General features: G+C 43.2%; 1 protein-coding gene across 3 annotated transcripts in view; it reads right to left on the bottom strand.

Moving 5' to 3' along the window:
• RSU1 (Ras suppressor protein 1) overlaps nt 1-15,646 on the bottom strand; it is a 207,760-nt gene that overhangs the window by 173,693 nt on the left and 18,421 nt on the right. The gene's annotated exons all lie outside the window — the stretch shown is intronic.

The raw sequence follows: 15,646 nt of genomic DNA, 5'->3' as shown, positions 1-15,646 counted from the left end.
CATTTTATAACTCGAAGTTAAAAGCTCAGACAATACAAAAGAAGACAATACTATTTTTTTTTAAAAGTGGGTTTTATCTCTGCAACACATCTCCAAAGAGCTAACTGAAATTTTCAACTGTTTTTTTTTTACAAGATTACATTAACATAGCAAATTCTTTTTACTTTGCATCAAGAGGACAATAAAATAGAACCTAGTCCCATAGTAAACTTTGTATACCAAGGAGTCTGAACAAAAAGGCAGCAGATGAATTTCTTGTAGTCAGTTATTAGTATTGTGCTACATACCAAAAGGCGAGCAAAACCTTGTTCTTCAACAAGATTATTCTTTACCCAGTAGAGGCAACTGGCAGAGGAGAATGGCCACAGTCAATGTAGTACCCTTTACACAGAAATCCCATGTTGTTCTACATAATCCCAACCCAGTGCACTTTAAATCCCTCATGAGAAAATCCGAGAGGCATTTATACCTTTACAATTCCAAGGGACTAAAACAGTTATTGCTTGCTGGCTAGCAGAATGCAACTTATTGTCAGTTTTTGAAAATATCTTTTTACTGAACTTTCTGCAGTTCATTTTTATTATACTTTTTTCCTTTTGGATTTCTTTCCTCTTTTTCCTATAAGATGATGGTGTATATTTTACTGAGTCTACATCTATACTATAAACTTTGGTCAACGCAAGTAGCCATGGTTAGTATATTACCCATGCATATGCACGTACTTGGTGCTCACTTCGGTGCTGCACATACTCACCAAGAGTGCTTGTGTCAACACAAGGTGCAGTGTACTATGAGTAAGGCTACTAATCTGTCATGGATTCTGTGATTTTACAAGATCTCTCTGACTTGAAAATTCCAGTAATTCAGCTCCAGGTAGCAGGGCTTGGACTTCAGCAAATTCATGATTTATTGTTTATGCCCATGTCCTGTTCATGACTTAAAAAAAACACCTGTGCCAAAACTGTAGCCTTAACTATGGGTAGGTATCTCAGAGGGCCACAACCAACCCTCCAGCACAATTCCCCAAAGGCAATCTATTTCGGGGCACATACAAGTTATGCAGGAAAGCTGGAGCAAGGAGTCAAGTTCCCATTACGCAACTCTCTCCATCACATAATGCCATCCACATAATTTTCATGTCTGTTTTTAAAATCCCACAAAGCCACATGGCACTTGTCACTGTCTGCCATTTCTTACAGAAACATGGAGCCCACACAGCTCTGTGCTATTGTCATGAATACCGCAAACAATCATTCAATATTTGCAGAGTGCAGGAAGTACTGCAACAATGGGGGAACATGACAATTTCTTTAAGGACAGACTGTTAAGAGACACAGCAAAAAGCAGTTCAAGGTGGTTGGCAGCTTGCACAAAGAAGCTGCCAGGGGTATAGCACTGATTCTGGGCCCAAGAAACGAACAGACTGGTGAGATTGCATCATAACGCAGGTTTGGGATGAGCAGTGGCTGCAGAACTTTCAGATGCAAAAAGGTCTGTGTGCTGAGCTCATGCCAGCCCTCCAGAGCAGACATCAGAATGACAGCTACATTGACAGCTGAGAAGCAAGTGGTGATCACATTGTAGAAGCCTACAGCAACAGATTGCTACCAGTCAGCGGGAAATTATTTTGGAGTTGAAATATCAACAGTGAGGGCTGCTGTCATAGAAGCGTACAGGGACATTAATTGTATCCTGCTGTGCAGGACTGTAACTCTAGGCAACGTGCAGGACACTGAATTGATTTGTAGCTATGGAGATCCCAATGTGTGGTGAGGCAATTAATGGCACCCATATTATACTACGCCGAGCACATCAACAGAGAGGACCTACTTTTCTATGGTTATGCAAGGATTGGTGGATCACAAGGGATGCTTCACCAACATCATCGGCTGGTCAGAGAGAGTGTGACACTCGCATCTTTAAGAACACAGAACTCTACAGGAAGTTGCATTTTTTTCCTCCAACAACAAAATTACCACTTGCAATGCTGAAATGTCAATAGCGAGCCTGCAAGACTCAGTCTACTTGTCTGGCACATTAAGCCATATCTGAATGGCCAGAAGGTGAAGCATGAAGTAGAACGGGTCTACCCAGGTGTGACCTTAGACCACACACAGAATTACCATGTCCACCTGAAGAAGACAGCAGCTAAAGACAAGACAAGCAACAATCTTCTTAGCAAACTGGCAAGTTCGTCATGGGGTGCTCATGCTCCAACTTCATGGATATCTGCTCTTGCTACCTCGCATTCGGTGCTGAGTACTGCCCAGCAGTTTGGAGTCGATCGTCACACACCAAACTGGTGGACACGCAGTTACAGCCTGCCATGCGTATCATCTCTAACACCCTGCGTCTGACTCCATTCCCATGTCTTCCAGTTCTGAGCAATATTGCCACTCCTCTTATCAGATGAGAGGTTTCCACTGGTAGGTTACTGGAGAAAGTACACGCCAACTCAAGCCTACCGCTGCACAATGATCTTTTTAAACCACCAGCTACACGTTTGCCATCACGTCGCCCATTATGGTCTCATCTGCCACGCCAGGATGTTAGGGCAGAAACACTCTAGCAAGAGGAATGGATCTCTGTTATAATCCCCAACTAATCCTGTGTCGCCGACCCCACAATTTGCCACCTGGTTTTGGCCTGCTCTGTTGCCAATGGTCCCAGTTAAACAGGTTGCAGATCAGGTAAGGTATCTGTGCAGCCAACAGTATCGCTGGGGCCTTCATGACAGTCCTTTGTGCAACTGTGGCACAAACACAGACGATGACGCACACTGTCAGTGAATGCCTGCTGACTAGGTTCAGCAGTGGCCTAGAAGAATTGCCTCATGCCACTGGCTAGACTATGCACATGCTAAAAAAATTAATTAAGCCATATCCTAGCCATCTTGACTGAGCTGGTAGTTGACTCTTCAAGTGCAGAATGACAGCTAAATGTGCTTCCAACAGATTGAAGGGGTGCTGGCGGCTTTTAGTCACAAGACTGGATCTCAGTGAGAAAAATATCCCAGTGGTTATAGCTCCCTTCTGTGTTCTGCATCCTAACTCTGTTAGAAAGGGGGAAAGAGTTGCTGCAGGGTGGGACAGCAAAGATGGAGCAGCTGTCTGCTGACTGAACAGTCAGAAACAAGGGCTATCAGAATAGCTCAAACCAGAGCTATGCAGCTGGGAGAAGCCTTGAAAGAGCACTTTAGGCTACAGTAAGGTGTTGCGCTGGATGGTGATGAATGCAGCCCTTAAGTATTGGGGGCTGCTAGGAATTGTGTAACATTTAATGTACATTTATGAAAATCACACTGACTTAAATGAATTTGTCAATTGTGCAGTGCTTATTGTACATTTATAATTCTAACATGTTTCTAACTGAAGCAGTGAGTTCTGTTGTCTTGTACCACTACAAATAATAAGTGCTTTGAGTAGCGCTAGGGATTGGTAGTATGTGTTAAGTCAAAAGATGACTATTGCCAAAAAATAAAAGTTTATACCAAAAATAGTGTAAAAAACAGTGTGTAATTAAAATACAGACATTGCAAACAATAAATTAACGGAACAGGATTTTAAAATTAGAACAGCAGAAAACATTCATGTTCATTTCAGTCCATTTCTGCCAAACATACACCAGTCGTGACTCTCAGGTCAGTATATGTGATGCTGAAGGTTTCCTCACTGTCCCCCCAGTGAGGAGTGGTAGGGATGCAGCCCAAGAGGCTCCGTGGAATGTTGGAGGGTGTAGAGAAGCTGCAATGGAGACTCCATTGACTGCAAAGAAAGGCGAGAGGTCCAGCAGTCAAATGCTTGGTCAACACAGATCTGCAGCACTTGTGTTTGCTGCCTCAGAATCCCCATTATGTCCTGGTGTATGTTCCTCCTCTTTTCCTGCTGGGATATTTTTTCTGGCTGCCTCTTATATTCACACACCCCCTCTCCTTCCCCCTCCCCCAGCCCTCTCTTCACGGTCTGATGCATCCCTGGCTTGCAGGATCTTGACTATGTCCCCTCTAGTTAGCATCTCTCTCATCAGGGTCAGATGTTCCAGACTGAGAACCTCTCAAAGCTGCAATGGCAGAAGCTACAGACAAAACAGACAAATGTATCACTGCATTAACAGTCACAAAGGAAACCCAAAGATCGGTTTCAGAACTCTCTTCCCTTATTCCCATATAAGTTTAAATAAGACATGCTTATTGACACATCAGCTTTGAGTGCCTCTGCACAGCACATTCTCCAACTGCAGCCCTGGTGAGTATGGCTCACTAGGGAGCAAAGTGACAAAATGAGGAAGGAATTGTTTGGTCATGTAAAACAAAAATGTTTGCCCTGTTTCCATGGTTACAAGTATAAAGCCGTGGCACTGAGTGCTGACATTTTTCCATAGGCAGTTGTGATTTTAGCTGGTGTCTCACTAAAGGGTCACAAAGGCACAAAAAGCACATCTGCTGCTAGCATCCTAAAGCCACCAATCCCATATGCCACCAGCCTGTTTCCTGCAACGGTGACTGCCAAAGTTATCACAGAATAGATGGCAACGTGTCCTACTGTGGAGGAAAAAATGAAGACTAGCCATGCCTAGAAACCTTCAGGAGAGAATTACAGAGTACCTCCATGGAAGTTTCCTCAAGATCTCTCCAGAGGACACAAAGGACATCCCTATGTACACAGAGTGTTCCACATGCCCTCCCCTCACCTAACTCCAAAGGGGAATGAAAAGCAGACAACTACCTCTGAGGTACCTCTACCCCGTCTCATGGGAATAAAACAATGTAGACATCTGTTTCCTGCTAACTGGAGTTAGTTGGAGTTGAGTTGTGTGCCATCTTCACGTTTAACCCTTAAGGAAGAATGCATGCACACACTTACCTGAGATGCCTTTCATCAAGCTCATCCATGCTCGATTGGTGGGACTGGCTAGACTGAGATGGACTGTCAGACAGATTCTGGCTTGTGGCATAGCTAGCCATTCCCACAGGTGTTCCTCCTCCTCACTGTTCACAGCAATGGTCTGTGCTTGGTTCAACTGAGGCATTCACCGTGAGGTGCTGGCTATGGCATGCAGCTAATTCTAAGAATGGTCTTGACACCAGATCAACTGTTGTCCTCCCTGACCTTGTGGGATTTCTCCTGCTTTGCCTTCACGCAGCACTGCTGCAAATTCCTGTTCCACTCCTCACCTGCATCCTCTGTGCAATCTTTCCATAGATGTCCCTATTTCTTTGACTAGTCTGTAGCTGCAGCTGAACCACCTCTTCTCCTCACACACCCAAAAGATCCAATATCTCCAGTCTACTTCAAGTACATGTATAGCTGGCATGGTCAGTTGGGCAGTTCCGCACAAGGGATATGTTGGGTGTGCCCACCAAACTGGGCAATCAGGAAAAGGCATTTCAAAAATATGCAGGGGAATTGCGCAGGGTGGCTGGCTTCTGGGCTCTGTGACCCTTGCGTAGCAGAGTTCATAACTGTGACAAGAGCAGTTGCTGTTGGGCATTGTGGGACAGCTGCTGGAGGACTGTTAAGGTCAACATAGGTCACAGTGTCTACATTTGCACTGCATCAACAACATAGGTCAACGCCATTTGGGGAAGTGGCATTACTGTGTCACCATAATGGGACTTTTACAGCACTAGAAGACATTTGAGTGCAGACACAAGCACATATAAGTTGATGCAACACAACTTACGTTACCTCACTTTGTAGCATAGACCAGACCTCATTTATTTTCAGTCTTTTCTTCTCTGCCCCTTTCTATCCTCTATTTCTTTATCTACGCTTTATTGTCTACAAGCTTCCTCATACTTTGTCTTTCCTTGTCCTATCTTCCCCCATACTGTACTTCTTTTCTAGTTTATCCCTAGAAATCTTTTCCTCCAACCCTTATTCTTAACCCCATTCTCATTCTTTATACACATTCTTCACACCAATACACTTGCAAGATTTGAAAGAAATTTACCAGAAACCCAACTGTTTAAGAATTATCCTCCTCACCAAAGTGCAGTTTGAAAAAGGCTACTGACACATTCCTTCTCCTTAGCTGAGGAGAAAAGAAAGGGTGCTAAAATCTTAAACACTGTTCCTGGACTTTGCTCCTGTCTTTTGTATCAGGTTCTGGCTTTTGTATCAGGTTCTGGCTAACAGGTTTCTAGTAAATTTGAACAGTGCTCATTCCACCCATTACTATTCTGGCTGCTGGATAAAAGGACCATTCCCTCTTCCCATCCCAGAGCCTCCTCATTACTATGAGGTTGAATCTCTAATACTCTGTCCCTCCCTTAACCATGTCGCCGCAGAACAACTGTCTGCTATCCACTGTCCCCATGAAATGTTCACAGTGGATAGCTCCAGTGCCTGATGCTGCTCAGAGTGCTGTTGCTTGAGAAAGCTATGAAATTAGTCCGATTCCTGCCTGTTCTTCTATTGCCCCAAAACCTCACCTAGAGCATTATGAGGAGTAGCAATGAAAACGTACAGTACTGGTCAGTTTTCAGAATGCTGCAGCTTGGGAAAGCCATGAGCAGCAGCACTAGAGTTGTCTGCAGATTAGGGTATGCTTAGAATACAAAAGGGAAATAAATTCCTGCTCAAGGAGATACACATGATGAGGGCTAGCCCGGGTGTATCTGTACCAGCATGAGTGTCAAGAAGGGCTAGTCAACCTGAGTACATGCTTATGGTGTAAGTCAGTGGTTCTCAACCTTTGCAGACTACAGTACCTCTTTCAGGAATCTGATTTGCCCTGCACACGTCAACTTTCACTTCACTTAAAAACTACTTGTTTACAAAATCAAACAAAAATACAAATGTTTCACAGCTCTATTACTGAAAAATTGCTTACTTTCTCCTTTTTGCCATATAGTTATAAAATAAATCAATTGGAATATAAATATCATACTTGCATTTCAGTGAGATTGTTGAACCTCTTTTTCGCTTGTGAGGCATATCATTCTGGGAGGCAGTGAAGCAAGAGCAACAATTACATTTTTCTCCATGTTGATTCTATGTCTGTAGCCTGTTGTAAAACTATGCAAATACTGTATCTAGATAAATTGACATATCATCTGGAAGACCTCTGCGTACCTCTAAGAGTACACTGTTGAGAACCACTGGTCAAAGTGGATCATAGGAAAGCTAGCTCCTTCCATCACCAGAGCTACACTGGTATCTTAACGCGCTAGCTCACTCAGAGTTGGTTTACAATACCACTTAAGTTGATGTAACTTACATCACTCAGGCTTTAGGTCAAATTTAACAGCGTTACCTCGATTTAACCTTGGACCCGTCCATACGACCAAGCCTTTTTTCTCCAAACTTACAGGACTCTTTAAATTGATTTCTTTACTCCACTTCTGATGAGGGAATTAGCGCTGAAATCGGCCTTGCTGGGTCAAATTTGGGGTAGTGTGGATGCAATTCAACAGTATTGGCCTCTGGGAGCTATCCCAGAGTGCTCCATTGTGACCGCTTTGGACAGTGCTCTGAACTCAGATGTACTGGCCAGGCAGACACAAAAAGGCCCGCGAACTTTTGAATTTCATTTCCTGTTTGGTCAGCATGGTGAGCTCATCAACACAGGTGACCATGGAGTTCGAGAATCACAAAAGAGCTCCAGCATGGACCGAACAGGAGGTACGGGATCTGATCGCTGCATGGGGAGACAAATCCGTGCTAGCTGAACTCCATTCTAGTAAACAAAATGCCAAAACATTTGAAAAAAAAAAAAAAAAGTCTCCAAAGGCATGAAGGACAGATGTTATAACAGAAACTCACAGCAGTGCCGTGTGAAAATTAAGGAGCTCAGGCAAGCCTACCAAAAACCCAGAGAAGCAAATGGCTGCTCCAGGTCACAGCCCCAAACATGCTGCTTCTATGACGAGCTGCATGCCATTCTAGGCAGTGCAGCCACCAGTACCCCAACCCTATGCTTTCATTCCGTGTACCCAGAACCACCCACGACACTGTTTTTACCCCATCAGGCATTGGGATCTCAACCCAGAATTCCAATGGGCGGCGGGAACTGTGGGATAGCTACCCACAATGCAATGCTCTGGAAGTCGACGCTAGCCTCAGTACTGTGGACGCAGTCCACCAACCTAATGCACTTAAGAGTATTTCTAAAAAACGACTTCTATAAATTCGACCTAATTTCAAAATGTAAACATACCCTCAGGGGTGTGAAAGAGACCCCCACCGGGTGCAAGCAGCGCAAGTTACAGCAACCTAAGCACTGTCCACATCAGCGCTTTGTCGGTAGTAGATGCTCTTCTGTTGGCATAACTTATCTTCACATGATGTGCTACAGCGCTGCAGCTACTTTGGTGCAGCTGTGCTGATGTAGTGCTGTAATACAGACTTGGCCTCAGAGCTAGTGTGGCTATGTCTCCTCAAGCTGGAATTTGTATGTACACTAGAACTGGAGGTATCTCTTTAGAAGCACAACACTGCTTAGGTTTACATATGTTCATGTCTGGAAAATTATCTTAAGTATAAAGGCTATAAATGTGGAGGGTCACCACTAATAAGAACTTGATTTTGTATAAGACAATGGCCCCAACCCGTGAAAGCTTATTTCTGCCAAGCTGAATTTTCAAACCCTGGAACCAACTAGAGAAAGGAATGGGGAGTTTAAAAACAGCACCATGAAAATTTTATTTCTAAGGCCTGGACATGCAATAGTTCCTCCCAAGCCCATGAAATGGTTGAACTGAAGAGAGGCAGGAAGAAAAGGAGAAGAAAACACAGGATGCTCACCCCAAATTATTCCAAAGAGACCAGTGCATCCTTAAAACAAAGATCTCTCTTCAGTAATTCACTAAGAATAGGATGGCAAAGAAATTCCTAGCAATTGCCTTTGCATAACCTATTAGGATCAGATAACTGGTGGGGGGAAGGACAAACAAGAGCATTAGCCATCATACACAGTCTTACTGTACAGAATGGCTAATATTTAATAACTTAATATTATGACAAGCCTTTTAAAACTAACATTTAATGAATTACAATAAGATGCAGTTTTTCCTATCACATGAGGAAGAGGATCATTCCAGAGCATGCTGCTTAAAAAAATGGGACAAAACTGGTTCTAAGGCTCTGTGACACAGTGGCAGAAACATCTGGTGCTGCAGTCCCTGAAATGGGTTCCCACAGAGAGTAGGGGCAGCTGATGCCATTTCATTCACCCACTCTGCTAATATGAAGAAAGCTAACCACATACTTTATGCATCTATTCAACCTCTGCCTGAAATTATCTTTAATAAACAAAGATCAAGGCCCTGTAATTCCGAAAATATTGCATCAGGCTGCAAATATATTAAGAAATCTGAAAATAAAAAGGACAGAGAAAGTTTCATACTGCCATAAAAACTCCGTCTGCTGTGTCCTTCATGTACCTTCTAAAGCAGTCCGTGCCTTTGTAAATATTCTAGGAGCATCAAGCTACCAGAGCCACAAGATGGCATTCTAGCTTCGCTTTTAGAGTATTCTAAAGCCAGACAACACATTGACATCACTTAAACTGTATTTTCAAAGTAGCTGTACAATACAATGAAAACTAAGTACAGAAACCCAGAACACTAAAAATTTAGCATTTTATTTGTTTTTCAAAAAAGTCTTGGCTTAAGTACTTTTTTCACGGAAGGGAAGATTTTTTTCTTTTTTAAAAAACAACCCCCCCCCATTTTGTTCTGAACATGACAATATTTTCAAATTTTAGAATGGAAAGCATTTCATATAAAAATAAAAATCACAATACACCTCTACCCCGATATAACGCTGTCCTTGAGAGCCAAAAAATCTTACCGCATTATAGGTGAAACTGCATTATATCGAACTTGCTTTGATCCACCGGAGTGTGCAGTCCTGTCCCCCGAGCACTGCTTTACTGTCTTATATCGGGTCGCATTATATCGGGACAGAGGTGTATTTCAACTTCTGCTTCTTTTTATTTTAAAAGTGAAATTGCTATTTCACTAAAAATCTAGTGAACACATTCCTAGGTTGAGACATCCCAGAATGAAATCACCAATACCTGTTTATAGAATTTCATTGAAGGGGGTTGGTTACTTGTGCATACTTCTCATGCCTAATTTCTTACTTTGGAATAGAATGATAAAAGTTATCAGGTGTGCTGAAAAGGAAAAGTCTTCATGTTTGATGTATAGTTTAGTCAGCTCACTACTTGAAAGGTGCCTGATTAACAGCCATAAAGGGAGACTGAAGTCCTATATTCACAAAGCAGGTATACTCTCGCCATCAGCTTCTCCACCTATACTCCTCCACCAGTGACTCAACCCTGATCAATTAGCAATCAGCTCTACCACCGAGAGCAGTCCACTTTCCAGGCTCAATCTACCAGTAAGGATCTATACTGCAGTGACTGCAGTTCTGCAGTGTGTATATTTGTCCACTAGAAAGTCATTCCATACAGATATGACCCTACAAAATTCACGGCAATGAAGAACATGTCACGGACTGTGAAATCTGGTCTTGTGTGTGCTTTTACCCTCTGCTATACAGATTTCATTGGGGACATCAACGCTTCTCAAACTGGGGCTCCTGATCCAAAAAGGAGTTGCAAGAGGGTCATAAAATTGCCACCGTTACTTATGCGTTGCCTTCAGAGCTGGGCTTACTTCCGTGCTGCTGCTGGAGAGTGGAGGCTGCTGGCCAGGATCCCAACTCTGAAGGCAGTGCAGAAGTAAGGGCTGCAACACATGCCACCCTTACTTCTGCGCTGCCTTCAGAGTTGGGATCCCGGCCAGCAGCCGCCACTCTCCAGCAGCAGCGCGGAAGTAAGGGTAGCAGTACTGCAGTCCTCCCCCAGCCCCCATAACCTTGCAACCACTCAAAAATCCTTTTTGTCAGGACCCCCTACAATTACACCACCATGAAATTTTAGATTTAAATAACTGAAATCATGAAATTTAAAATCCTGACACCATGAAATTGATCAAAATGGACCATGAATTTGGTAGGGCCTTACATATAGAACAGTGACCAGAGGTCAAAAGATGGTAGCTTTCTGTTACTTTAATCTTAGCCTGGATTTAAACCACTAACCTAGAAGTGAGACACTATATAGCCCATCAAGCCCCACCCCCCAAAGCACACACCTCTAGCTGTGGGAGGAAAGTCCTGCTTCAGTGGGCCTTAAGACCATCAGAGCAGAAGACTGTAGGTGAGGAGCCTATACACCAACCCAGCATCTTTGAAAAATAAGGCCTCTTATTTAGAAGCCTAAATTTGGCTTTAGCAGTCCTAGAGATTCCTGGTTTTCACAATCTTGACCTTAACATTTAATACTTAGAAAGTGTGAGGCATTTAAGTTTTGGTGTGGATAAAAAACTCCGCCTTCACTTCTCAGACCTCCCCAGGCCCAGCCATAATGGCCTTTCATGCATGAATCTGAATATTTCACAGATTTTTAAGTCCAACTTTTTTTTTTTTTTTTAAAGTTTGCCTTCTGGTTTTAGAATCTCAAGGATTCACATTTTCAAGCTTTTCTCTGCAACTATGAGGGCTACTTTTCCCACTAACCCTTTGCTTTCTGGTCTAGTCCTGTGAACTTCTTAACCCTGCTACCGGGCTGGATAAGACATAGCACACTTGTTCTTCCCCACACAGGCTAATGGTGACGGGCCTCAAATGCTGCCTGCTATTGGAAATCTAAATCCCTTGGTGCCACCTTAGCTTATATGTTTTGGGAGAGCCCCTGTATCAAAAATTGCTGGTATGAGGTAAATCTTGGATCTATTCCTGATACCTGAAGATTACCTAGTAACAAGGCAGTGTGGTTCCAACATGGAGCATTGGTCACTAAAAAAATTAATCCTGCTAAAATTGAAGTCGATCCGCATCAAATATTGATGCCTGGCTCAGTGATATGACTGACCTTGCAGTCAATGAACGACTGACATTCCACAAAAAGGGAATGCCCAAACCATTCAAAGCAATTTGGGCTGACTTTTTAAGAGGTCTATGATTAACGTAGACTCTGAAGGTAGATATGTCACTTTCCCTTCCCTACCTTTATGCAAAGCCAATTTATTTACTTTGTGTATTATGATCAATTTGGTATATTTGTATGGGGGGGGGGGGGAACACACCATTTACTCTTTCCCTCCAGGTCCCTTTCCCCCTGCATTCCAAAGCCTACTCTTTACAGTCCCTCTCTAATAAGTCTCTAGACAGCACTTTCCTGTTAATCTTAGTGTAAAGTTATTTTAAAGAGCTATGTATATAAAATAGATGTATATACAATATATAGCACACACATGCACACAGTTAAACCCCAAAAACACACCTGACACGCCCTAGCAAGACACACAATATAATTGGAATTCAAGTCATTCTGGAGACATGGGGCAGGGTGTCAAGGTATTTTTCCCACTTTGAACTTTAGCGTCCAAAAAGTGGGGACCTGCATGTACCCTTCTAAGCTTAATTTCAGGTTAGATCTGATAGCACTGCCACCAACTAGAAATTCCAGTGTCTGGTACACTCCCTGTCCCCCCAAAACCTTCCCTGGGGGACCCAGGACCAAAATCCCTTGGGTCTTAAAACAAGGAGAAATAAATCATTTCCCTTCCTTCCCCCTCCCAGACTTTCCCCTCCCTGGGTTACCCTGAAAGGCTCCACTGATCCAAACTCCTTGGATCTTAAAACAGAGAGGAATTAACCTTCCCCCACCAATCCCCTGGTGAGTTTAGACCCAATCCCCTTGGGTCTTAAACAAGGAAAATAATCAATCAGGTTCTTAAAAAAGAAAGCTTTTAATTAAAGAAAGAAAAAAGTAAAAATTATCTCTGTAAAACCAGAATGGAAAATGTTTACAGGGTCTTCAGCTTATATAGACTAGAGGGACTCCCTCCCCTTTAGCCTAAGATACAATCCGCTAATCCGCCTTTCCTGGCTAGTACTTACTATTTTGAACATGAGAGACTGTTTCAGAAAGATTGGAGAAAGACCTGGTTGCATGTCTGGCCCCTCTTAGCTCCAAGAGCGAACAAAGAACAAAATAAACAGCACAAACAAAGACTTCCCTCCGCGGAAGATTTGAAAGTATCTTGTCCCCCAATTGGTCCTCTGGTCAGGTGTCAGCCAGGTTTACTGAGCTTCTTAACCCTTTACAGGTAAAGGAGACATTAACCCTTAACTATCTGTTTATGACATGGGGAAAGAGAAAGAGGATGGTCAACCCTCAGAAAATTCTACCTAGGGATGAAATGTGATTCAGGAAATTTCAGGGAAACTAGTTTCTTTGGGGGAAAATGAGAGATGGGGGAAGGATAAAAAGTTGGATTTACAATGGTAAGTTAGTGGCCATCTTAACTATGGAGCTGTTACCACTGCTTTCAAGTTCAGAGTGGAATTGCAAATACCCTATTAATGACAGTATTTTTTGTTCTTGTGTTAACGGAAAGCGAGGTTCTCTACATCTGCTTCTAGCAAAGTTACAGAACAGGTATTTTACAAGTGCACTTACCAGAAGACAAAATTAAGCTCTCTGTTGTAGTGTTTTAAAAACGTCACTGTAACAGGGATCTTGTACTATTCTTATTTTTCTTTATATTAAATCCATCAAAATGGGTCAATTAAAATACAGATGGAGGGCTGAAGTTAATGCTGCCTAATTAGGTTATGTCTGGCCTCTGCTTCCATTGTGCCTAGCTACTTTTGCATACAGTTCTGGTAGCTTTCCACCAGAGGTTCATAACCAATATAGACAACAAGCAGTTTACTCAACTACTGTCTGTTTTGAATGAATGTCAAGTAACGTCGTATTAAAATACTAATGGCTGTTGATGTATGGGAAAAAACACATGCTCCATCATGCCCCACGCTGCAGGGGAAGGCGAAAAACCTCCAGGGCCCCTGCCAATCCGCCCTGGAGGAAAATTCCTTCCCGACCCCAAATATGGCGATCAGCTAAACCCTGAGCATGTGGGCAAGAGTCACCAGCCAGCACCCAAGAAGGAATTCTCTGCAGTAACTCGGTTCCCATTCCATCCAACATCTCCCCGCAGACCATTGAGCAGACCTATCTGGTGGTAATCCAAGATCAATTGCCTAAATTAACAATCCTATCATAACATCCCCTCCATATACTTATCAAGCTTTGTGGTTTCTCTGCAGCTTGAGGTCTTCAAACCAATTTTGAGGATTTCAATAACTCGGTCCTGGGATAGGGGTTGTTATAAAATTGGATGGGTGGGGTTCTGTGGCCTGCCTTGTGCAGGAGGTCAGACTAGATGATCAGATTGGTCCCTTCTGACCTATGAGTCTATGAGTTGTTTGAAAAGTAGTCTACACAAAACACTGGAAAAATACATCCTAGAGAACAATCCTATATGGAAGGGAGAGGGACTAGATGACTCAACAGGTCTTTTGCAATGCTATCTTCTGACTATTAATCACAAAAGTTGAGAGTGTATAAACAATTTTATTACTACTAATGTTGGACACAGGATCACTGTTATCACAGGCATTGACTTTTTTCAAAGTGCCAGGGGGCGCTCGAACACCGGCTCTGCCCCTTCCTCCAAGGCCCCACCCTCCCTTCCCACCCAGTTCTGCCTCCCACCTGCCAGCGCACCGCGTTCTTGCTCCTCCATGTCGTCCTCCTCCTCAGCGGATTGTGGCGGGCGGGAGGTGCAGGGAAGAAGTGGGGGAGGGGGGGCACAGATCTGCGGGGCCTGCCGGCAGGCAGGACATATTCAGGGCCTCAGCACTCACCATTTTTTCCGCATGGGTGCTCCAGCCCTGGACCACTCACGGAGTCGGCGCTTATGACTGATATTAACTTAAAATGCCAGCATAAGAGGTGGTGATGGAGGCAGAACTTTTTTGTCCAGATGCTGGAATAAATTATAGGCCCTGGATTTAAAAGTAGACATGTTTTAAAGCAACAAAAACAAAATGAAATAATGTTCTGATATATTTTGGATTACTCAAGGTGGTCATTTAATACATAGAAAAGAACTAGTATGATACCCAAATGCTTACTGTGAGATCTACAAGAAATCAGCAACTAAAAAAATATTTTAACAATTATTTGTATGCCAGTGGCACCTAGAGGACCCATTGTACTTGTTAATGGGCAAACATTGTGAGAGGTGCCCCAAGGACTGTATAATCACAGATGTTTGGTATTTCCCCCATTTCACAAATGGAAACTGAGGCACAGATAACTAAGGCCCCAATCTTGCACACACATGCATATGCTTAATTTTACTTGCTGTGATAAACAAAGCATGCATAAGTAAGTAAATGCAGAGAACAAGGGACAAAGGCAAGGGTTCTCAAACTTTTTGCTTGCACTGCCCCATTTTAATTCCTCTCAGACAGCACTGAGGATGCTATTTGAAAGAGCAAAATGGCATCCTCTGCACAGCCCAACCTCATATGTATGGTGCGTGCAAGGTCATGCTATGTGGAGGATGCCATTTTGAAGAGCAAAATGGCATCATGCCATGCAGCATGATCTTGCATGCACTGTACATCCATTGTGTGGAGCAAAACGGCATCCTTCACACACTTGCAACCCAGAGTTTGGGAACTGCTAAACTAGTGGTGTGTCTACACTGCAGCCAGAGGGTGTGAGTGCAGCACATGAAGACACACCTAAACTAGCTTTAACCTCGGTCTCAGAC

The sequence above is a fragment of the Gopherus evgoodei genome, chromosome 2 (genome assembly GCF_007399415.2).
Source record: "Gopherus evgoodei ecotype Sinaloan lineage chromosome 2, rGopEvg1_v1.p, whole genome shotgun sequence".
In the NCBI taxonomy this organism is placed as follows: Eukaryota; Metazoa; Chordata; order Testudines; family Testudinidae; genus Gopherus; species Gopherus evgoodei.
This window is presented reverse-complemented; position numbering and strand designations above follow the sequence as displayed.